This window comes from Lepidothrix coronata, unplaced genomic scaffold, assembly GCF_001604755.1.
Source record: "Lepidothrix coronata isolate B3197 unplaced genomic scaffold, Lepidothrix_coronata-1.0 Scaffold113, whole genome shotgun sequence".
NCBI classification, from domain to species: Eukaryota; Metazoa; Chordata; class Aves; order Passeriformes; family Pipridae; genus Lepidothrix; species Lepidothrix coronata.
The window spans coordinates 1,475,958-1,502,375 of record NW_016690293.1 but is presented as its reverse complement, the minus strand read 5'-3'; the positions used below and the strand labels follow the sequence as shown (position 1 = coordinate 1,502,375).

Here is a 26,418-nt window from a genome sequence, read left to right as displayed (position 1 = left end):
CCCCAGTTACCTATCTGAGATTGAATTCTTAGTTCCAGTGAGACTTTTCACATTGCTGCAATGAAGTTGAGATATCATACCTGCCTTAGGTCCCATTATACAGCCAGAGGTATTAAGGGCACCATAGATCCAATATGCATCCAGCCTTTATTTTTTATTCACTGTATTCCTTCTCATGGAAGAGACATATTTAAGACAAATCAGACACAGTTTGCTATTCCTGACTGTCCAGATGAGTTCTTTTTCCATTTCTCTTGTAAACTTCCTAAATGCACTATAAATACCTACTGCCTTTTTTCTTTCTATTTTATCCCAGTGTCTCCCCAATCCATCTTATTCCAATAGCATTTAAATCAAATTATTGTTGTCAATAGAATCTGCCTGAATATCTGTTTCTCATGGATGATATGAGGTAGGTGCCTAGGCTCCCATTATAGACAATGAATTGAATTAGTACAGTCAGAGGAGCCCAGAGAGAAATTCAGCTGACAAGAAGCTTAATTCAGTTGACTAAAACATAGGTACTGAGTGCTATTTTAGATGCCCTAAGGAACCTGAGACACATTGTCTTTAGGCTGTCAGATATGACAAAGTATCTACAAGACACCACTTTTATCCCTGAGCAGTAGCTGGAAACCAGATAAGATAACATAAAGCATCTCAGATAGCCCTAGATGCCCACATCTAGGCATCTGTATTCCACCCTGGGTGTCTATTTCACGGTGGAATATGTTTTTTAAGTCATGTTTATAATCTTGTTCCAGCTTTTACCTTTTTTGTTTCTTTTTAAATGCTGTATTTCAGTTATTCTAATTTCTATCTTTTAAATTCTGAAACCAGGAATCCCTTCACATTACTAATGTCAAGAGTTGACTGAAGGGGGCAGGAAGAAAATGTTTTACAAGGATAAAAAATAAAGACAGTTGTCTCTGATCAGTTATTCTGAAGAACTACTAACAGCAGAGTGTAAATTCTCACCTAAAACTTCCTTGATAACTGAAAACTGAGGTGAGCAAACATGAGGTCAATCTTTAGAACAAATTTCTGAGAAGGCTGGGAAAATTACAGGCATGTTAGATAAGAACTGAACAACACAGAGCAGTAGAAACTATAATAATAATAATAATAATAACAATAATGATAATAAACAGATGTGAAAAATTAGCTCTGAGGAGAGTCACCTATAAAGGGGACACTTGACTTGCAAACCTCTTGCTGTTCTTTGAACAAGCCATCTGAGCTGGCACATGGATAAAGATGAATTATCTGAATTTCCTCAATCCTTTTGATGAAGTGCCTCATCAAAATCTTTTAAAGAAATTAAATAGTCACCACAGACGTGAACATTTGCTAGCAGAAGGGAAAATGTGCTAGCTATTTAATATGGCTTAATAATTGACTAAAAGATAAGAAACAGTTAAGGTTTCCTAATAGCAGAGAGAAGTCAGCAGTAATAGAAGGATGTGCTGTTTACTAGTTTTATTTAAAAAATGGAAAAACAAGTGAGATGTGTCATGAAAACATTTTGTGATGTTACAATGTTATTCATGCTAAGAAGAACAGGGTTTAATTGTGAAGAATTACATAGACCTTCACAAGATTCAGTTCCTGTGCAATTAGATGGCCAATGAAATTCAGTGTACAAAAACATAAAGCACTAAACATGGTGGGAAACAATCCTGGATTCTCAGAAAAAATGACAGGATTTGAGCTGAGCATTACTGCTTAGGAGTGGGACCTTGGGGTCATGACAAATAGCTCCTTGAAAACGTCGTCTCAAGACTCAGTAACAGTCAAAAAAAAAACCCTCCCCCAACTGTCAAGTATTATTAGTAGAACAATAAAAAATAAGAGAGCAAATACAACTATGCCACTGTACAAATCCATTATTCACTTATCCAGGAACACAGTGTGCATTTCTGGCTTGTTTGTCTAAGGAAGGTCATATTCAAGCTTGAAAATTTTCAGGGGGGAAAAATAAAAAAAGATGATTAGCAGTGTGAGTTTCCATATCTGGAATGATGGAATAGTCTGGGGGTCTTCACACCTGGAAAAGAGATTGTCTAGGAGCGTATGACAGAGATGCACAAGCCATACATGACAGAGAAATGGGAGATGAAGTGGCTGTTTGCTATCACTTCTGTATGTGTTTAATCCCAAAAGGAACTCAGTCTTTTGAACTGACAGACTATACAGTTTAGATCAGACTAAAGATTTAATTACTGTAAAAGGAGCTGCCTAATATTCTTGATTTATTTTGCCTTTTTAGTTCTCATTTTTGCAATAGCAGAAGATGTCCATTTTATTTTTGTGGAGAGATAAAATTAACATATAATTCTTTGCATATTTCTTTTATATAAAGTCTAACATTGGACACTAGGGATAATAAAATGTGCTACATTTAAGCTTATAATATGCAGATTCCTTTTGTATGATGGAGCCCCACTGAATTATACAGGAAAGTGGGAATGATGAAGGCTTATTACTAACAGATTGTAATAATTCCACAACTTTTTGTATTTCTGAAGTAATTCTAAATGTTGAAATAAAGAATGAAGAAGCACTTCATATATGAAGTGTTCTCACATATTTGAGAAAGAAAAATACTGAAAAATATGCAATATAAGAAAAAAAGAAAATAATACATTGAAGAGTATGGACATCTGCTTTTGTGAGTAGCTATAGCTTTGTTGTAGCTGTGTTATAGCTATGCTTTAGAGGGACTTTTGACAAGGGCATGCAAGCAGGATAGGACCAGAGGGAGTAGCTTTCAACTGAAAGAGAGATTTATATCATATATTAGAAAGAAATTCTTTGCTGTAAGAGTGGTGCGGCACTGGAACAGGTTGCCCAGAGAAGTTGTGGACAAGCTATCCCTGGAAGTATTCAAGGCCAGACTGTATGGAGCAACATGATGTACTGGAAGGTGTCCCTACCCATGGCAGGGAGATTGGAACTATACGATCTTTAAGGTCCCTTCCAACCCAAATCATTCCTTGATTCTAATTCTGTTGCTCTATTTGTGGTGCTCCAGGATAAAATAAATATTTTGGTTAGATCTAATATTTTTTATTAGACCAATAGGTATGCTCAAAAAAAAAAAAAATAGAAAAACTTTCAGATATGCAAGACCCACAGATGCGAAAGAAGCAGACAGAACTTGGCTTCCAGTGCTTTAATAAAGCTTTGACTTCATACAAGCTCTGCCTGTTAAAACACAGACTCCAACCAGAGCTTCTGGAGCTTAACAGATGTACACAAATGCTCCAGGGAACAGATGCTCAGTGGAGTTATTTCCAAAGCCATGAGAAAATATGGAGGTAAAAGAATGCTGATTTCATGGAACTCATCCCTTCCATACTCTTTTTTTTTTGGCAGAAGGTATCTTGTATTTTCTTTCTCTTTGAGATTGCCCTGAAGACTAGGGACACTCACTCGTTCACTGCTTTTTCAAATATGACTGTGGTTCAGACCACGCTAGAAACCCAAATAGTACCTTAAACAGGGTGTTGTGGTTTAACTCCAGCCAGCAACCACGTACCATACAGCCACTTACTCACTCCCCCAGCAGTGGGACTGGGGAAGGAATTGGAAGAGTAAAAGCTATAAAACTTGTGGGATGTGATAAAAACAGTTTAGTAGGGAAAGAAAAAGCCTCATGTGTAAGTAAAGCAAAACAAGGCATTCTTTCACCACTTTCCAGGAGAGCAGGGCTCTGTCACACACCTTTTATATACTGAGCATGACACCACATGTTATGGAATATCCCCTTGGTCAGTTGGGGTCAGTTGTCTTCTCCCAGATTCCCATTTGCCCCCAGCCACCTTGACAGTGTGGCAGTATGAAAATCACAAAAAGGCCTTAGTTTTGTGTAAGCATTGTTCAGCAATGACAAAATCATCTCTATATTATCAACCCTGTGTCCAACACAAACCTAAACCACAGCCCCATACTAACTTCTGTGAAGAAAATTAACTCTATTCCAGGCAAAACCAGAACACAGGGAAAAAAAAAAACAAAATACAGAGAGGGAAAAAAAGCAAAATAAAATGTATTTGTGCTCAAGAAGAGCCATAAAATAGCTGGGGTTTTGTTACAAAGATAATTGTACCTGAGGATTTACAACTCACAAATAGATCTGCATCAAATCTTTTCTTTAAAAACACTTGGTGATTTTAATGTTCAATTTTATATATTTTTACCACAGAATTAACTTTTTACTACTACGAGTAGTCACAGTATTCACATTTCTAAAGCTAATCCTTTAATTTGACATCAAATGTAAGAATGCACCTTGCATACAAACTTGTGCAAAAAATCACTTATCAAATACCATGAGAAGTAAACAAGAACATCTTAATTTTAATACAGATTTTCAGCACAACTCTTTCTCACAGGATTGCCAGGTGGGATGAAGGTTTATATCACACTGATAGAAAAAGAAAATCATCACCCTTGATCTGAGGAACTCACTGTAGGCACCATATTTTCATTGCAGATAAGTTGTTACACTTTTCAGAGCATTAAACTGTTTAAATTAACCTTTGAAGTTTCTTTGCACATATTTGTCCATAAGCTGTTTAAGCTGCTGCAGCTCAGTGATGCAATGAAAGGCAGAACTGTAAACAACATATTTATTGTCGGCATTTCCACTCCAACTAATCCTCTAAGTTTTTGTTACCTTCCATCCATGCGAATAACAAAGATTTAGCCCTTTCAGAATTATACTATTTTTTATAATAAAAGCCATGTAATAAAACCCAGACAGCTATACTTATTGATTTTTATTACTTGGATGTTTTCTTTCAAAGTGCAAAATTTACATCATTCTAGATCAAGAAATTCTGGTGCCAGAATGCACACCTGAGCAATTCCATTCTTCATATTTTGCACCTGTTTTCTTGATTCTGGTTCTTAACCCAGATAGTGGAAGAGGCTCCCCAGGAAAGTGATCACAACACAAAGCCTGTCAGAGTTCAAAACATTGAACATTGTGTTCAGGCACGTGGTGTGATTCTTGGGGTTGTTCTGTGCAGGGATAAGAGCTGGATTTTGATGATCTTTGTAGGTCCTTTCCAACTCAGGACATTCTATAATCCTATGATTCTATGACTCGTGTAGGTGAAGATAGGACCTTTCCATAAGCATCAGAGTATGTCTCCTTCTTCTGCATCCTCCCTCTGAAATGACAGTCCTCTCTCAGGACATGGTAAGGCTGTTTGAGGGAAATCTCTTTGTATTGTTTCCCCTGTTTGATCTGGCTCCTACTGAGGCAGAGTTAAGTGGAAACAATTCCCATCTCTCTACAACTCCATGCTCTGCTACATGGCTTGTGGAAGAAGGGGTTTTCTGACTTCAGAAACATGCATTAAAAACATGCAGGATTTTTTTAATATGAAACATAGGATATAAGGCCAAAATAGAGCCAATTCCCTTGCTATGCATTCCTTTCCCAGTCCTGGTTCTTGCAAGCCCAGAAATGTCTCTTGGGTATCAGTAGCAGTGGGCAAGGAGGACAGATCCCCTGCCAGCATTCCCCTCTTCAGGCTGAGCCAACTCCACTCTTTCATTCCCCCAAATTATTGGTTTTCTTTTAGTAAACATCACTGTGGGCTGGTGGCTGGTCAAAGTCTGGCATGGTCACTCTATTGGCGTTATCAATCACTTTTGTGGGTAGCTGCAGGGATCACAGTAAATGATTATGATGCTGGATGCTGGATGCTGCTTTAACACATTGACTTCAGTAGGACAGTAACACTGCAAATGAAGACAGACTTCAAACGGAAGTCTGGAAAAGTAAGACTGTGCACAGCATTTTTTGATAAAAACTGAACCTCAACAGCTTTAAATAACTTGTCTGAGGTCAAAATGAACAGAATTTGGTAATAAGGGTAGTGAATGTCAACCCTAATTAGGGGTTGTCATTAAAACAACAGTACCACAGATGAAAAATATGTATTGAAAGAGTTCAGTGATAAATGCTACCCAGGGGAAGCATATTCGGATACTATGATGTTTTGATGATAACATTTAGAGACAAATCTTAGAGAACAGCTGCTTTCAGAATAATTTTCTTGAAAATTAAGATAGTTTTATGAAAGTATTACTAATGCCACAACAAAAGATAGCACAGAAGATAAAGGGGCTTCTTGCTATGACTAATTTAGATACTAAGTGCTAAAACTAATTTCTAAGTTCCCATTTTTCTATTATTAATAAAATTAATATAGAAATATTCAGTGAGCAAGGACACAGTCACATTAGTTTAAAAGCATTTTATTTTACCTCGCAATTCAGAGCAGGCTAAGCAATTAAATTAACAAAATATAAAAAATTTCAGATGGCATTTTGTGTTGTTCTGTAAATGTATGCTTTTATAGTTTAGTTTATTTTCGTGTTATTTGGAAGAAGAGTCATTGCTAAAATAATTGAATTAGATGCTTTTGAATTCTGTGGCATATTCTTATCCTGATTTGTAATTGCAGATTTGTGTATATAGCTGAGGAATACTTTTGTGAAAACTGAACCTGAAATATCTACTTCAGTATCCTGGAGTAGCCGATAACCAAACTGTTTCCACAAGCATCACATCTTCCTGAAAACTTTTCATGCACTGACAGGTTCTTCCATTCATTTCAACATTAATCTTCTTTCTCAAAGAGATGAGTAGAGATGAACACAGTCTTGGCAGTCCTTCGAGTGCTGACATTCTTGCTTATTTTTAACAAATACAGGTAAGCCCTTGTTCGCCAATGTCAGTATTACAAACACATCAACCCAGAGGCTTCCCACGTTAAAATATTTTTTAGATATATTAATGGAGATAGAGGTGCTCTGTAGAAATAAATTTTGCCTCTGGATTGCATCAAAGTACGATGTAAGATCAAAGTCAGATCAGAGCTAAGCTGAGAATCAGACTGAAATTTCATAAGAGGCTCACATGAAGTTTGGACCTTATATGAAAAGAAATCCATTCCTCTGCTATTCAAGGATTTTTATTTTCAAGATTATTTCTTTTACCTCTAAATTAAGTTAAAATAAAAACATTCAAAGCATATTTAGATGGTTTTTGATTGAATTTGTTTATCCTCATTTAAAAGGTGTAAATCTACTTTTAGCTTTAACTTGTTTCTTTGATATTTACTTATTGAGGGACATTTATGCCTATAAGTATAAAAGATAGTACTTACTTTTCATATTGATCCCAAAATTGTTCCTGTATAAATGAGAATTGCCTCACTCCATCAGCCTAATCTTAGAAACATTTTAAAATAAGTAGTATTGAAGAGGAGGAGAAAGAGTAAGAGAACAAGAACTGGTATAAAAAGAGACATCTGGAGAGAGATTTTATTTCTCTCGTAACCCAACTAGGCCCAGGTTTACACACATTTCCAATTAGCTATAACAAACCATGGGTAAAAATCAGGTTTTCAAGCTCACTGGAAAAATATGGTCATTCAGGTATCCTCAGCCGCATACTTTGGAACACATCTACAAACTCTGAGGGTAATTGGGTGTGAAAAGGCAATCATATCTATCTGGAGCTTGGGTCACTTTGGGATGTCACACTCTAGCCCAGAGCTGGAGCACCGGAGTAGTGAACACTGAACACTGGCAGTAACTTAACAATGAGGGTCGTGTAATCTGGGGCTGGGGACCAACAAACCAGCCACGTGTTGGTGTTAGATTATGTAATGGAAACTCTAACCTCCAGTAGCCACAATATATTCCTCTTCCATTTGATGTAAAGGCTTTGCTAAAGTGTTTTTGAGGGTAAAATGATTTAATAGTACAGATATGGGCTATTCTGTGCTACAGAAAGGTCCCACACTTGTTTAATTTCCTAACTAATTAAAAACACAGCCACAAGATATGCTTCTCTTCCTCCCCATACACAGCTACCTAGCTGGGTAGTTATTTCACTTTTCTTTTAACCCTTTCCCCTCATTCAAAATCTCTTTCAAAAATTGTCAAAATGTGCCTTACCTGTTTAAAACAGTCTTGAGACTGTGATGAGTTTTCTTAAAACAGTAGAATGAGTGTGAACTGGAATGTAAGGAAATTAGCCCAATTGCTATTTTCACAAGTGGTGTAATTTGAAACACTGAGCAAATTAATGAGATTATGGGTAAAATGGCATGGAACAAGATAAATAGGTTATATTCTTTATTTCACTTGAACAAAATACATTATAATATTGGTATGCATTGACAGCATTAATAATACATGTGCTATTAATAATAGATGAGATTTGCATTGTCATATTAAGCAATCCCTAATGCTTTTAATGGTCTTTTTATTCTCATTTGTTGTTTTCTGGACTTAAAAAATATAACATAAGGCTAAATCAACTACAAAAAATATTTTAAAATTTTGTAACTGTTTAAAAGGCTCTACTAGGGAGTTTCATGGAATAAACATTCCAATGGTCTCCAAAAGAGAAGTAATAGGACTTTGTTGATCTAAATTCTTATGCTTTTAAATTATTTAGGAACAAACTTACATTGCTGGTGAAAGATAATCTAATACTATGGTCTTAGTTGTGACTTACAGACCATCTCTGTTAAACTGCATATATTTTTCCAAGTCTGAATTTCTCCACCCCAAAATCTCAGTGAGAGGAGTTTGTTTTGCTTATTTTGTGTATATTTCACACAATAAATTTAAAATATTTAAGTAATTAATGGAAAACGTACTTGTATCTCCTTTGGTGTTTGAGATGTAAATCCAGATACTAAAATCCAGTTGTGTGGATTCCTATTGACACCAATGAGATCTACAACTGCACCCAGGAGAGCTGAACTGGACTTTTGTGACACGAGGACAGAAATTGTATTTACATCTAGATGAATTCACGGGATCAGAATAGTTTGGGTTGGAAAGGACCTAAAAGATCATCTTGTTCCAACCCCCATGCCATGGGCAGGGACACCTTCCACTAGACCAGATTGCTCAAAGCCCCACCTAGCCTGGCCTGGAACACTTCCAGAGATGGGGCATCTACAACTTCTCTAGGCAACCTGTTCCAGTGCCACCACCCTCTCAGTAAAGAATTTCCTCCTAATATTTGTTCTAAATCTTTCCACTTCTGGTTTAAAACCATTCCCAATTGTCCTGTCACTATCTACCCATGTAAAAATTTACTCTCCCACTTTTTTATAAGCTTCCCTCACTGAGAGGCAGAGTATAACCTGCACACCATTCTCTGCTATCCATGTCGTTGTGGGGCACTCAGCTGTCCTTTGTGTTTCTGATTTCTCATCCTTGAGTTTTCACTTGCAGAAAGGAAAGAAGAAGCAAAGCAGTTTTTGTGTTATCATTGTATTTTCCAAGTGATGCAAACCAACTGTAACACAGTGTTTAATACTCCAAAGTGTGCTGTGATGACATCCAGCAATATTGACTCCCAACTACCTTCACTTTAATCAAGTGTGTCTGAGCCAGACCACTGATTAGTATGGGAAATAGTAAATAATAATCATCATCATGGCTGGGCTTCGCGAACGAAGATTTGGGAAGGGCTCTATTCACATTTGTTACAAGCACGCTGGTGGCTAAAAAGGCCAATATGAGATAGACATGTCCAGTTGCAAAAGGCACAGCAGAAAGACTCCTTAGGTGGTATATTCTGCAAGGCACAGTTCTTTCTGCGCTGTCTTTTCTCCTCGAGAGTGGTTCTGCGTGCTTTCTCAAAGGAAGCAGCAGCGTTATAGATGGTGTGTCTCCAATTGGAGGTGTGGCCAATTGGAGGCCAGAGTAGACCAGTTTTGATGATCAATATGGTCAAGGCTGAGATGTTGTTTCAGGGAGTCCTTGTATCTTTTCTTTGGGGCTCCTCTCTTGCGGTAGCTGGTGGCAAGTTCAACATAGAGCAAGATCTTAGAGATCTTAGGGTGATCTTTCATCCTTGAGACGTGTCCTGCCCAACGCAGCTGGGAAATAACAAATAATAATAAATACAATAAAAAAGCATCTTTGGGCTTGGCCCAGACATACAGCAAGAATATGACCCTAATTACTCATCAGCACTTTCACCTGCAACTTTATGCAAAAGGATTTGTGTTTTATTGGTGTAGTGGGTCTTCCAGGAAAGGAGAGAGGCACCTTGACAGCCAACGCAGGGGCGAGTCAGAGCTGGCCCCATCATGCAGCCTCCACTCAATGTAGAAAAAGAGGATTTCATTTTCTAGTGCCTGTCAACCCATCACAAACACAAATAGTGCCTTTAAGGATAAAAACACTGAATTATTTAAATGTAATAAACTTGCTGCCAGCCATGCACATTAATTGCTTATCAATAATCATCTGAGTTACATACATTATGTTTACAGGGGCAGCTGCCTCACCATCTCTGCTGGCATCTCCATCAATTGTCTATGAACTTTGTTCTGCAATTACTGATTTTCCAGGTGAGCTTATAAGCAACTGCAAGCCCAACAGTGATATCTCTGAGACATTCTCTTATGTTAGTAAAGTCAGAAAACAAATCAACAGGCTAAAAAATTCTTACAGTCAACTTGGGGGTTTTGCATCCTCTTTTACTAGAAATAAAAACTACTTGAATTTTAGGATGCTAAGATTAGAACTAGGGCATTGCTATTGATTGCATCTCTGAAATGGCAAATCATAGACAAAAAAAAAATAAATGTTGGTGTCCAGACACAAATTTTCTCTCATTTCTTTCTCTAAAAGTTTGAAAATCTATAAAATATTAGGTAAAGATCTTCTTGCTATGATCCACTCTAATAAAAATGTTCAGAAAATTATGGACAAATTATGACCATTTTATATATATATATTCTAAAAAAAGGAATCCTGTAGTATCTCTTGCATTTCTATGCTAATCTTGCTAGGTATACTTTTTGCAGTTTCTGGGGGAAAAAATAAAAGAAAAAATAATCAGGAAAAGCTGAGAGCATCATAGCAAGTATAGAGAGGGCAAAGCAATTTCTAAGAAATAAGAACTAGAGATAAAGCTGGCAGGTTAATCTGCTTCACCCTTTTCCCTGTGCTAAAGGACAATGGGAAGGGCTGTGGTGAGGAGAGTGAATAGAAAGGAGCATTGAACAAATCAGGCAAAGGACTGCTCATGCCGAGCACCTGGATCTCAGACAGATACAGATGCAAATAAATAATGCTGTGGCTCATTTACAGCCTTCCTAAGCACTAATTAACAAAATCTTAAAAGCAAATGAAGAAGAGTTTTGACATTTTTGATGCTTTCCCTTGTAGTAAACTGGAAGAGTTCTTGCAAATACTGTATTTGATGAGGCAGGACCAGCATGTCTTTTGAGTTTACACTGTGGATGAGAAATAAACACCTGGCTTTCTTCTTGTCTTTTTAGCATAAAATGATCAACACATCATTTAATACAAGTACAAATACATAATGAATATGAACTGAGGTTCCAGAGCAAGAAACTACTGCTTACAGCAAAACTGGAGTGATGACGTGAGGTAACCTGGAAGCTTCAAATGATAACTTTACTGAGATAAAGAATGGATATAAACCATAACCTTTATAAAATCTTCTATGTTTCACATCTTTTCATGTTAATTTTGGAGAAGGAAACTTACAAATTGTAAGCAATAGTGGAGCTGAAAATAGCAATCTTTCAATAAGAAAAATAAAAATTAAAATTTTAAAATACACTCTGTCAAGTTTCATATCCCTTCCCCTTTTACATCATTTCACAATGGCATGCATGATATTTAACAGGTGGTTAATATTTACGTAGTCTTGGCAAAACTGGATCCCAGGATGTGTTTAACCAGAATGTATCAGTATCATTTATTCATCTGAATTAGTTTTTTTCCAAATCACTCTTACCAGACTGTGAATTCCTAAGGACAGGGGCTGTGGTTCCAGCTCCTCATTTACTTCTGCAAAACACAGAATAATATAGTCCACACACACGCAGTTCTACTACATTTCCCTTCTATTTTCCCTTTTCAGAGGGCAACCAAGGTTTTCCTTTCCACTTGCTCTGGCTGAGCATGTGTTAGTTCCCTGGAGTTTAGAAAGTGAGTTCTGGTTTGCACTGGAGTTAGACAAAAGCCAGGCTCATTAATTCCTATAGCTGCTTGAGTGAATCATTTGACATACACTAAGACAGTTCCTTGCATTGTTGTAAGACACATTTTAAATGTCTCATGTAACATTTTATTTTTGTGTGAAATATTAAATTTCAGCAGATATACAGGATCAAATTATAACCTGCTCTAATTTAACTTAATTTGCCAAAAGCTGACCAAAGTTTAATTTACTTTTGATCTTCAAATGCTAGAAGAGGTTGGTGCGCTTAGAAAGACTCACGTCGTGGAAAAAATATATATCAAACTGTGTAAGTAAATTACCTGTTTATTCTTGTGTTTTAAGATACATTGAATCACAAAGTAGTTTTTAAAAATCTAGGGTCTTTTTTCCAGAACATACTGGTTTATTGGAACTGAAACTTTTTTTCGCCCTTATACAGTCTTTCTCAGTCCTTAACTGGGACAATTTTCACAAAAAAAAAAATTGAATTACATAGTTCACAGTATAAAAACCTATCCATCACTTAAATTTTGATTTATTTGAAAACTTTCTGGAAATGTTAGAAAATCTGCCTTGATTCCCTTGGGTCAACTAATGTTACAACTACATGAAAGAGGATTTTTTTCCCTATACCAAAGAATAAAAATAACCTTGATTTAATCACAGTGCTGAACAGGATTCTTTTTCAAAATGTCAATATTTTACCAGACTATCTTCCACTGAGGTAAATAAGCAACATGGAAAGTTTTTAAGAGGAAATTAATGGTACTATGAGAATACACATATCAGTATGGGGAACATGTATATTAGGGCAGGATAAGTTTCTCATTCCCTTCACCCATGTAGTGTGTTTATTGTCCATGGAGGATAGGAAGTTAATCTCTTGCTGACTCCAGAGATTTTTCCCTTATAGTGAAAGTTTAAAATGTATCATGGGAACAAAAGTCCTAGACTTGAGAGTCTACATTTTACACAGTAAAATGAAGAATATTGTACACTTCCAGCTTGAGTCAGACAAATACTGATCAGGTTTTTCCCTGTATCTTTGCATCGGAGAAGATTTCCAGCAGTACGACATGGAAATTGCTTGCACTAGGAATGTGCCTCAGCCTCAGAATTTCAGTACCCATGACATATGGTAATGTTTGTAGAACTTCAACCAAAACTTTTTATTTTCTGTTTTTAGGATTCCAAAATTCAAGTGGTTATAGTAGACAGACAACTGAATGATTATTTGACCAAGTTTTTGTGCACCTGTTCTGCCTCCCTTTAAAATTAAATGTATAGCTAAATCAAATGAGAAAATATGGGCTCAATTTTCATCATAACAGCATCAGTATTTATCTTTTCTGTGCATTTTATTTACTGAACTTGGTGAAGAATTACCACGTCATGGTTATTAGGTCACGCAGACAATACTTTCCCAGTATCAATGCCCAGCCCCAGGGCACTGTTTGATTTGTTTGCACAGATGTAATTTCTGTGTCTCTGTCATTCTCAGGGTCTCTGTTGATGGTGAAAACCAAAACCCAGTGAAAGAGTGTTCCATGCCAATGGGTGGTCGTTGACAGTCAGTACTGCTTTTCTTTAGAACAATTCTCCTCCAAAACTCAGAAGGGAAACAGAAAAGAAAACAATTTGAGCAGAAACCAGGAGAGGAAACAGTCAGACTTCTGCCACCTACACACACATTAACGTTGTTACAACTTTCTCCTGACTCACCGATGATTGACACTTCTTATCTTATATTCTAGGATGCCTTTTTAGATGGAAATGCATGTCACAGAAGTTCTTGGAAACAGAGGCTCAACAGAAGTGCTGTTTTTATGTGTCTGTCCCTTAAGGACATCACTCAATGCCCACCTGATTATATTACACAGCACATTAGCATGGAGTGTCCTTTCTTTCAGATGAATTGGTATTTTTGCCATTTACACATAATTGCATAGAAACACATTCTTAACTTCAAAAAGAAAAAAAAATCATCTATCTACCCAGGACATTTACTACTACTTTGCACCCTCCTCACAAATTATCTGATTAAAAAAAAACAAGTTATGATAGATATGCCTTTCACCTTTTTGTCCAAGCAGTGTTCATTCATCCCTTTGCAATCTTCTAGCAGTCCCAAGGGTACAGGACAAGAAAATGAAGAATAACAGCATGAATCACAGTGAATGTAATCTGAAAAAGACAGCAGTGCATGCTTAGGAATTTTCCTTTTGTTTCAAGCATCTGAACTTTATTTATCCAAAAATACAAGATGATAGACTTCACACTTTCTTTCAAGGTCTTTTCCAAGGACAAAAGTAAAGGTTTGTGCCTTTAGAAAGAGGTTTGTAGTGATACCCCCTCCTATTTCTCGTGACTTTTCAGAGAACTTAATTTTTAAACTTGCCCAGCCAGGAACTGCTGTGCTGTACATTCACTGCCTAGACATTCTGCTTCTTTTTTGCATTTGATGCATCAGAGCTCTTCTAGGAAGAGTGAGTTGCCACATTACAATTTCTATGTTATTCATTTGGAGGTTTTTCCCTAGTTTTAAATTACCATTCCAGAATATTATTTTAGAAATAAAAGTAGTTTTGTGTGTTTGAAACCAGAGCATTCAGAATTTAAGACTTACTAATTTCTTAGAAGGTGGATTATAACTTATCTAGTCAAGAATCTCTTTTTGAAATAATTCTTTTAACACTCATCTTGTTTGGTACCAAATTCATGACAAAAGGGGATCATGCAAAATGAGAGGGCTTAATTTTTGCAACTTAGTGAAAGTGCATAATGTGAAGACAGAAATTTCGTGATTAGAGAGTGAATCACTTTTCATCTCAGACATTCCCATCCTTAAAAATAATTCATTGACCTATTTGCTATAAACCTCACCTCTAACAATTTCAAATTCATTTAGCATTGTATCCACTGCCTTTCTCTACAGAACCTCTATGGCTCTTTTCTCTCTGACCCATTTTTCTCTTTATCTAACGTAGTAAATAAATAAATAGTAAATAAGAACAGTAGATTTTATTTTCTTGTTGCCTCTTTTGCCCCTTACTTCCATGTTGTGCTCTGTTCCTGGGAACAATGATCAATGGTAACTAAACAGGCTCTCCATTCAAACCCTAGCAATAAAGCTTTGTCTGCCAAATCCTAATTCATATAAATATCACCTCATCAATTACAAAGTTTTCAACTAAACCCCATAAATCCTCTTTGAGAAGTTGTCTACTCCTTGATGTAGGCAATGAATCTACACATGTGCCCATCGTGTTATGCAGCTCACTGCCATTCCCTAAGAAATCCAAGCAATGTATAACATGTATGAGTGAGACACCATATTCATCTCAGCTGGCTGTAGGTATTTAGTTAGGAATTTGGATGCCTTATGTATATCCTGAAGTCAACAGGGAAAGATGGACATCACTGGAAACAAATTAACAAATCAACTACAACTTGAATTGTCCTCTGGAGACTCATTCCTTATTCAATGTCTAAATAAGGTGGTGTCTAAATAGAATGAGTCTGTGGGACTGACTGATGTCCTGATTGGCAAGGTTATTGGGAAAATAAATAAATGAAAGACTAGAGTCCCTCTATCTCAGCTTTTGAATTGCCCTACTCTTTCTGAATGGGATGAGCAAACCCTCTGAGTCAGTCTTTGGGACTCAGTGGAAATCCTGCTGACTAACTAAGCAAGATGCACTGTTTAACAAAAGGAAAAAAGATTGGCAAGAAATTAGCAGCTAATTCTTGTGAAAAATAACCTGCAAGGACATAAAAATCACTGAATCACTTATATAAATAATAGAGCTACATGATTTCACTATCAGGCTGATGATTTCAGGTAGACAAATAGTTTTTACACCTAGAAAATTCAATAAAGGGATAATATGTCTAACATATTTTGCATTCAAAATAAATTATATTTAATTGAAATGTTTCACCAGACCTTGTCAGCTGCAGTCTATCCCAAACTAGACACAAAACATACCAGTCATCTCCCATTTATGTTAGAGCTACTTAAAGTTTTGCACATATACAGAATTGCAGAACTCTAAGCAAGTCCTGTTTCCTACTCAGGGTTGATTCAGAACTGGATGTTCTTCTGCTCTGCTGTAGTGCAGCAGACATGACTATGTCTTGTTTAGGGCATATTTAACACACATGCACAACATTTAGTGTCTCAGAAATGAATGTATGGCTACTTGAGCAAACAAAATCCAAAGAAAAAGCTAAAGCTGGTCTTTTTTAAAAATAACTTCATTGTATTTGCAGAACTCATGCAAGATAAATTCAGCTGCCACCTCATCCTAGAAATCTGACCCTCTCACACAGCTCAGGCTCTGCTCATTCCTGAGTCAAGAATATGACATTATGTAGAAGAGCCTGGACCAAAAGAAGTGCTTGTAAGCAGCAATATCATAGCACTCGACACAGAGTGTGATTTGGCTCTGAGCCCAAATTAGGATACATTTCTCAAGTGAGTTCCTAATTTCCCAGCTGAGACAAGTTTTTCGATTGTTGGGTTTTTTTCTGCTCTGTTAAAGTGCAATTAGTTTAATTTAAAATCACAGTGGTTTCAGCAGAGAAGCAGCACCAATTCTTGTCATTCCCAACAGAGTTTGTTCTGCAAACATGTATTTGTTCTAGTGGTGGAAAATCAAATAAATTTCAGCCACAGAAGAGTGAAAAAGAAGACACTCAGCTATCAGTGACTCCTGATCAGAGTCAGGAGGACTCTGCTGCTATTGCCAAGCCAATGCTGGTGTGTGGCAGCAGGAACACTTTTTCCTCCTCTGCTCTACTTCAAGTTAAACAGATTAGTATAAACCAGCTATTTGACCCATAATGACATAACTCAGAAGTCCAGCATTGACTCCAGCTGTATCCAGTTGTAGTTTCAACACCCTGCCTACAAAGGGACATCATTTTACAAGCTTAGGATGCTGTTGTGCAAGGGCATGAGAGGCTGTATCATCCTTGTTGTAGTTAGAACAGCTGGGACCAATTCATCACTGGATGGGTGTAACCCAAAACTGTGTATTCTATAGCTTTCCATGCCATTTCCCAGAAACTGTTATCAATAGAGCATTTACACCATCTGCCCAGAGCACTCCTGACTCCTCAAGCTATAAACTGGGTGTTAAGATGCCTGTGAGATAGGAAGATGTTCCTGTCCTCACACCCTTTTATGGAATTCCCTGCTCTGAGGGAAGGACTGAGCATTCCTGCTTGAACTGGAGAATATATAAACTTGGAGTTTTGGAACCTTTTTACCACTCCTGGGATCCAGAGGAAGACTGCAGCTCACCGCTCTCAACCAGACTGAGACCACCACCCCCAACTGGACTGCAGTCACCACTTTTGACCAGACTGCAACAGCTCTCCCACCAGCAGGTTTCTTCCCCTCTCCCTTTACTTTGGACTCAGGGGGGGCCCAAAGAACACCACTTTGTTCATGTCCCAGGGTGCTGGGTTATACATTTGGGTTTTGTGGGTTAAGACCAAATGTTTGTCTGTATAATCGTACTTATTGTATTATTTTATTAAATTGTTATTCTGATTTATAATCTCTCTTTTGAGTTGAGTTCATTTCCCCTGCTGGTTAACTTTTAAGCCAGCACAATCCTGCCTGGACCCAGGGAAAGGTACAGTCCAAGTGTTCCTGGGGGCTATTGGCTGATGGCTGAGAGCTAGAAGGCTGTGCTGTGTGCTCAAAAAATATAAATATAGTTTATACATTCATCAATAAAAAGATAAATTGTCCCAAGACCACAAAACTCTGTGTTGGTTTTATCCCAAACATCATTGGCTTTTGCAAAAGCACTTATAAAATCCAGTGAGGGTGATGATGTGATTGAACTCAGACCAGAGAGTTTAATGGATGGAGTTGTGGTTTGGAACTAAAGCTTCACTTATGTGGAAGAGCTGAGCACACCTGAAAGCAATTAATTCTTCTGAACCAACTTTAATTTAATGTCAAAATAAACATGCACCTTGGTATTTACTATGACAACACTTAAGCAGGTCCTCAGTGGTGAGATAGCATTTCCTGGCATCATAAAATGAAGTTTAATGATTCTCAGTGCTTTCAAGAAGTTGACTGGATCAGTTAAAAAAATTAATCTATTTGCAATACATATAACAATGAGATTTAAAAAATTATCCTTGTATCTTTATGAGCCATGTATAATAAAGTAGAGGAGGGGGGAGGAATTCAAGGCTTTTCCTTGCTGGCACAGAAAGGAAGAGAGTGACCAGAAGCTTATTCTCTCTCCTCACAAATTCATTAATCCTCATTTGTAACTTCCTGTATGAGAAGGAAGATACATTTTTTTGGTGATGGAAAACTACTATCTTTACCATGTTCCTGTGTATGAAGTGCTACACTGCAGATCACAGAAAAACTTCAATTCAAACATAATCCCTGTTGGAGTAGGTCCAGAGAAGGCCATGAAGATGATCAGAAGGCTGGAACACCTCTCCTAGGAAAACAAGCTGAGAGAGCTGGGGTGGTTCAGCATGAAGAGATGTCTTTAGGGAGACTTCATTGCATCCTTTCAATAAGCAAAGGAGGCTTATAAGAAATATTTTTTACCAGGGCCTGTAGTGACAGGACAAGAGGAAACATTTTTAAACTGAAAGAAGTTAGATTTAGCTTGGACATAAGGAAGATATTTTTTTTTTATGGTGGAGGTGTTGAAGCACTGGAACAGGTTGTCCAGAGAAGTTATGGATGCCCCATCCCTGGAAGTGTTCAAGGCCAACCTGGATGGGGCCTTGAGCAACCTGATCAGCTGAAAGATGTCCCATGGCAGGGGTGTTGGACTGGATGATCTTTAAAGGTCCTTTTTAATGCAGACCATTCTGTGATTCTATGAAAGATCACTAATGTTTATGAAAGCTATACTTCTGGCTTTAGTACACTTGGAGTGAAGCCTGTACGTCCACTCTGCATAATGACCTGGAAAACTGCCACTGCCCTCCTGCAGGGACAGGGATTTGCTACACTCCCTCACACACTGCCCTCTGTACCCTCTAGAGGGGAGGCATCTCAGCTAACAGGGAGAAGATACACTTCTTTAGTGGATGGAGTTTGTTCTCTACCCCTCATGGTAAAACCACACCTTGTAGAGTGAAGATACTGAAGAAAGGCAACAGATACTTCCAAGAACATCCAAAGATCTGGGGCTTCACCTCTATCCTAGAGATATTTCTTCAAAGTCCATGAGCAGCATCCATCGAAATATTTTTTATGTTTGCAGAGGGATGAAGTCACTGTTAGGTGCCAAATGTGACAGTGGGTTTTGGGTCTTTTTGCTGAGTGCTTCTTCCTTCTTCTTTCAATTTTTGTCTCTAATGAATTCCCAACTGTAACAGTTCAAAACTTTCTCTGTTTCAAACAACACCTGGTTGGAATTTGACCTGTGATAACAACTTGCTTTTTAACCAGGCAGTGAAATGTGCAGCTCTCTGGACAACTGAATAAAAAATGCTTTATGTACAGTCTGGCAGCAGGGGTATAATGACCCCCCCCCCCAGATCCAGCAGCTGCCACTAAGAAAGAGATGCAGCTATCTCCCTCAGAGCACTTCTTTCACATTTACCAGGATAAGTATGCCAAGGAGCAGCAGTCATTGTATATACAAAATTTTTTGCATTTACAAAGGTATTTCGGTTACATTAACTAAATTAGAAAGTTTCCCTGCAGTCAGCTGAGGAAAGTGAGGCATTCCTGTCCTGATTCAGTTTTCAGACCAGTAAAAAAGGAGTAATGTAATTCCGCTTATCTTTTTGGCACCAGAAGAATAGTGATAAAAAGGCTGAGTCCAATGAAGTCAGTAGTGATCCTAGCAGCCATTTGGTCTATTGATTTTAAATGGGCTTAAAATATCTTTTAAAAGGGCCTTCTGGATCACTTATTAAGCAGAGCCAAACTGGAGAGGCCTGCCTGTACTATTACTTGCAGCAGTCTTGAAGTCTAGTGCCAAGCATTTCAAGTCTTATAGTTAAATAACATAATGTGTTCCTGAAATATGTCACAGAATTTATACAGGATGCCAAATAATCTGTGATCTTAAGCATTGCCACATTGCTACACTACTATTGCTTTGGTACATGGTAGCACTTTCTTCCAAAGGCTCCAAAGTGTTCAGCTCAATTTGAATATTATTTGCAAAATCAATCTGATTTTTTGCAGAGTATACTTACTGAATCTTTGAATTTGAAGAAACAATCACTTTGTAAAATGAGAATAGATTGCTTTTTGACTTTCAGTATTCAATTAACATATGGGCAGATGGATTTTTGTACACTTGTTGATGCTATCAAATAGGTCTGAATTGCCCCATATTTCAAAAAGATATTTGCATTTGTTCTTGACTTGGACTTGAATTCAGAATCAAGCTTCATCTAAATATCTTAACTCTTAAGTTTAGAAATGTTCAGTTAAACATTCTTCACTAACCAGTTTTGTTACTGCACATTAGTATTTTAGTATTTTGGGGAGTGATCACAATCTGTAAGAAGAGTTTAGGAGAAGGAAGTCAGACTAATCCATATATGATCTTATAATCTACATAAGTATGTGAGATTCCAGCAAATGTGCAGTGAAAGCATACAGTAGCAAGGAATCTGTTGGTTAGATGCTTCAACAGATATGAAGATGTTTTTTGCCTGGCCTGAAGAGTGAGATTTCTGACTAATTATGAGGCAATGAAAAAAAAAGATATATACCTTAATCATACTAGAAATAATGTTAGACATCCGAAGAATCATTCTGAATCCAAGCAGTTCCTAGCTTAATCTGGAGTTCTCTAGCCCGTTCTGTTGGGGACTCAACAGAAGTCCCCAAAACATATAAGAATATAATAACTTTACTCAGAAGATGTAGGATCTGTCACTCACAGCTCCTAAGTCAGTCATCAGTGTTATTGGCCAATAAATCAGTCCAAGGTATTTGCCTGATTTTTATTTACTTTCCTTTCAAACTTGTCAGTAGTGAAATCACCTGAATGACGATGATTAACATTGTTTTATCTGAGTTCTGTCACGTGCAGGCAACCTCAACGCAGCCTACATCTGATTTCCTTACCATAGTGTTACCTGGAACCTTCCTTGGACCATGACTTCATCTCAGTGGCAATGTTCCTGGGAATTTAATACTTTGGGATTCCTAGATATGATGTGGATACTTAATAACAACATTAATAAGTGCTATATGAGAATTGCCTTAGTTCAGCCTCTCATCTTTCATGTAAGGAATAAAATGTTGTTGTAAAAAACTAAAAATTTGCAGATTCCATAAAAAAACTTAATTTCCATTAGTCATAAAATTCGTTTATGTTCTCCAAATATGTTTGGGATTATTTAAATAGTAACCACTTTACAATCTTCAAACACTCAGAGGTTTCACTTTGAATTCTGAGATCAATAAAAATTACTATGTTTGGTGCCACTATAGCCCAGAAGCTTTTGAGACATAACAGTCATTAAAAAAGAAAGTCAGAAGTTTACTGAAGGAAGTTTATTAATGCTACCATATCTTACTAATGCAATTTGCTTATCAACTTCTCACCAAGCTTTTAATTTTCTAGAACAAACAAATATATCAACACCATTAATTTCGTTTTGGCCATTTTAAATGGCAAGATTAAAAGCCAGGCTCAAACAGAAATCATTTGCAACTTTAACTACAGAGAGTGGATCATTAGAGTGTCCTCTAGGCAAAAGAGTCTGCCTTATATCAGCGTGATGCATGATGTTAAATCCTTGGATTTCAGTTCACAGAGGAAGGTATTTCTCACTGCAGTGATGGGCCCAGAGACAAATGGGAGTTTAGTACGTGTTTCATTTTTAATTCTCCCTAGCAAGAATGTGAAAGAGATAAAATAAAACTCTATTATGACTGGTAGAGTGGGATCTTCATTTTAAATTACCCCTTAATACATTAACTGGAGGAGAAACAAGATAACTTGATGACTTCACGCAGAAGTACTTGTTACTGTCCAAAGCTTGCCTAACAGCTGCTAATTCTTATGTCACTGTTGTTCCTGGAATGACACTTAGTCACTGCTATCTGCTGCACATTGAAAATGCGTGCTCTCTGAGGACAGCTTTGGCCCACAGGGGTTTTGTGTTTGGTTTGGGTTTTTTTCTTTTTAAATCTGTATTCAGGCATTAGTGTATAATTTTTTTCATCACTGGCTGTCTTTAAATCCCACCCCCTGTAGAAAATTGCTGTAGATCTTATTGATTTTAACTGATGCTGGTGGATTGGTTTGCCTTAGTTCCCAGTTTAAATTAGAGAAATGTCATCCGTTCCCTGCAAAATGTTTGTCATAACGTCTCTACATACAAAAATACAGAATGAGTAACTTTTATGTCAGCAGTAATATCAGAAAACACAGTATTCTTCTTATTATTGTATTTTTGCTGTTGCTTGTTGCCTCCATTTTTATTATTCTTCTTATCCGGTTTCACATGAAACAGTTTCTTAACATGATAAGCCATGCCTAGCGATAAAGAATTCTGCATTTTAATTAGTTTTTGTTTTAAAATGTTAACACTTTCAGCCTTTTTGGGATGATCAGCCTAGTTTTAGTAATTCTCTTGGGGGTCTGCTGCAACAGTTCATATCTTCTATTAGGAAAACCTCTGGTAACAGCTATATCTGTATCTTTTCAAAACCCAGTGAAATTATTTTGCAAGGTGGAGGCACTACATGTACCTGTGTTGGACACCTGCTTTACCTTGAATTAAACTCAAAAGAACAGTTTCATTTATTCACAGTCTTCATTTTAGATGCCATTTATCCTTGAAGAAATGAGCAACGTGGGAAGCCTGATGTCTCTCAGCATGTGAGACCGAATCAGGCTGATCAGCCTAATTCTCTCCATAAGAGCAGACACATACATTTTAATTTTCTTTTCCAGTAGACCATGCAGAATGCATTATTTTTCTTCAGATACATCTAACTTTTAAGTGACCACAAAAATCTCTTCCACATCCAATGCAAGTACTACCTGACTCATGTCAGATATATGGGGCAGAACATAGGTTTCAAAGTCCACTTTAAGCAGCTGGCTAAACCTAATCACTCTGCTTTATTTTATTTTATTTTATTTTATTTTTCTTTACCCCAAAGTGCTAAAAAAAGTATCTCTGTACATGTCAAGCCACCCTATTGTGAGTAAGTGTGTATCAGCTCTGGCCCAAGGTCTCAGAAAAAACAAGGTGTCTCTGGGATTTGATCTGCAAAGTTCCTCAGACCGTATTGGATGCTGACATAAGCAAACACCCTGCAGGACACGTTTGTGACAGTATTATCTACCTTTTACACTGCCATTTCTCTTTGGAGTGGGATGAATGCTCTTTTCAGACTTACAAGGCCAAATCTCCATCTCCTAACCCCAACTGGTAGCTATTCCTGAAGGCAGAATGAGGATGGAGGATGATATCTTACTGTTCCTCACTGAAACAATCTCACCATGGGAAACTCACTCAAATTTCTCTAGAACACAGTGACAAAAATGTTAAATAAAATTATGTTTAGGGGATTCACTTGAGAGCAGAGACTTGTGTCTTGGTTTACTACCAGAAAACTATGTGTGCATATTTTAACTAAATATAAATCAATTCTAGGAACAGGAACTAGACCCAAAATCATCAACGGGTCATTTTCAGCTGAGTGCCTACTAGTCAAATTATTTTAAAAATAAAAATAACCATTATAAATCTCTCCTTTCTGGCCCAGTGAGCTCTGAGAGACCTCTCTTCCTACACATAAAAATGGGCTCCTCAAGGCTGGGAAACTCTCACTGTTACGGTATTTTCAAGTGAGATAAGAAAAGTTTAAGGCAAAGCAACAAATGGAAATGCTCTCATTATATCAGTTCTCTATTTATGTAGGTGTATATATGCAAAGGTATGTGGTGCTAGATTCCAGTGTACATTTATACAGCTGGGAGGAGGGTAAGAGTTGGTTTCTGGGATCCTGTCAATATACCACATCAGTGGTCATGAGTAATACCTTTCCTCCTTCAGCCCTGCTGACTACTTTGTGTAAATAAAATATTTTCTGCACAGTTGCTTCCAAAAAGAAATTGTGAAGACTTTTTCCAAGGCCGTGGAGCAAAAAGGACAAAGGTGGGAGTTTTAACATTTGACCAGGGTCTTTGCAAGTCCAGAAAAACAGTTTTGATGAAAGAATATGATGGTTTTCTGTAACAGCTATGTTGTAAAAACTTTTACCTATCTGTGTTAAATTTCTGCCATTATAATGAACAGAGGGAGAATGGATTTAGCAGCACCCAGTGTCCCTGCGGCACAGTGAGATTGCAGGAATTATTGCCAATTCAGTTGGGCAGCTTCTGGCAGTTGATTAGTTTGGTTAACATTTCCACAGTACTTACAGGAAAAAGGTAAGTCTGAATAAGCTGATTCATAAGCTTCAAGTCAGCCAGACTGACAGACACAATCACCTCATGTTTTCCCAGAGAAGGTCACCAAAGATATCAGGAAGCTCTGAATCTCACATGCTGTTTAATCCAAACAAAAACTATCACAAAATCACTTTCTAGGTGTAGGACACAGCTCTGCTCAGCGAGACTGATTAAAATAAAAACAAGTTTTTCTCCTGTTCTTTTTGTCTTTCTTACCCTTGTTTACAGGGTATTTGGCATGAGAAAGCCCTATGCAGTTTTAAGAAAGTCTCCTTGACAGCACCTTGAAGAATGATCTTGTGCCTGCTTCTCTAGAGAATCTTACATCTTCTCCTGCTGTGGCAGAATTGCTCCCACTGTGGTCTCTGCCTCTTCCTCTCTCAGCTCCAGAAGTTTCTCCCTTCCACAAACACTCAATATTTCCCCAGGAAAAGAAATCTCACCTGTCTAGGGAGCTCCTCCTGATGTCAAGAGCCACACAAAGGTGAGCCAGGGCTCTCCCCTGCTGCCCAAACACTGCCATGATGCCAAAGCAGATCATAAACTATACCTAGGATAAAACTCCAACAAGTAAAATACTATCCACTGCTCTTGGGTTGAAATAGTGATGATACAGCAGCTTGAGTTAGCAATCTGTAATTGTCCCCTAGGGTTAAACTTGAACTTTTAAGACAATCTTAAAAGCAGCTAGTTGTTTATAATAAATAACAATTTACTATTATTTGGAGCCTGAGTTGAGGCCATTCCTCATTATATAATGTTGACATGCCCTTTATTTGCAGAGGTTTTACTTTTTGGCTGAAATGTGAAGTCAGCACACCTCCATTCCCTAATGCTGTTCAATTCCTTAGTTCATTCATTAATTCCTGAATACTCAAGTGCTACTCCTTTAAAAGTAAGGGGTTTGCTGCAGTCTCCTGGCCAAGCACCAATCTGAGGCTTGGAAAATTTTTCCTGACTCAACTGGAGTTTCTTCTTGACACAAAGTGATTACTTGCTCTCTCCAACTGCTCATGGGGCTCTCCCACTGAGGTTCCCAGTGAGCTGCTCTCCAGGGATGCTGGTAATTCCCCACATCAGTGTAAATTTACAACACTCTTGTGAGAATGTGTGTGTGTGTGTGTCTGCATCAGATATAACATCTAAAAGGTTGCCTTGGAGTAAGAGAGACCTGACAGAGCCAGTAAATCCTACTGCAAATTAGTTTTACAGGAGTAGAAGGAAAAAAATGGCTGTAAAATATACAGAAAGTTCCAAGGAAAAGTATTCAGTCCTCACACAACTACCTTTTGGCTGGCCTTTGCTAGATTTTGGTGAATGAATATTAATGAATCTCCAGCAGAAAAGTAATTTAATGAGAAAAAACTTTCTTAACACGGTATTTGAGCCACTAGAAAGCTAATTTCCAGTTACCTAATAAACCTATTTGCTAAATTTTAGAGTAAAACCACAAATGTACATTTAATGTTAACATACTATAGTGGGAATTTTGTTACAGATCATGCTAAACTGGGAGCTTCAAATCGAAACAGACTTCTTTTAAGAAATATTCAAAATATTTCATTCAAACCCCAGTTAGACTTTCCTTTGATTTACAAATATTTTACCCTGCGATCTTTATATTTTCTAATATTAGTTTCCTTTCCTCATGCATAAAACCAAAATCATAGTACTCCCAAATAATTTTGCCCTTGAGGTATTATTAAATGACTTTGTGCTACTGTTGTTTAAGTAGGAATTATCACTAATAATTTCTGTCATGTTTTCATTGTATATTCTTTATGTTTTAATTACAAGAAGAACTAAGATTTTACAGTTTAATCACAGGTAATGCTGGTTTTGATCTGTTACAAAATCAGTGGCAGTGAAGAGCAGTCTAGAAGGAAACATCAGTTATTCTGATTACAGAATTTCTGATATGAAGTACACAGCCTAAATTAA

The 26,418-nt window shown here is 37.3% G+C and overlaps 1 long non-coding RNA gene across 1 annotated transcript; it reads right to left on the bottom strand.

Annotated features, from left to right (window-relative positions):
* Positions 1-9,893: 9,893 nt before the first annotated feature.
* On the bottom strand, positions 9,894-25,008 carry LOC108502177. Its single transcript, XR_001876356.1, has 4 exons — positions 24,921-25,008; positions 14,115-14,221; positions 11,831-11,883; positions 9,894-9,932 (listed from the first exon to the last, which is right to left on the bottom strand). It is a non-coding gene; the product is annotated as an uncharacterized LOC108502177 (long non-coding RNA).
* Between the last annotated feature and the right edge of the window lie 1,410 nt (positions 25,009-26,418).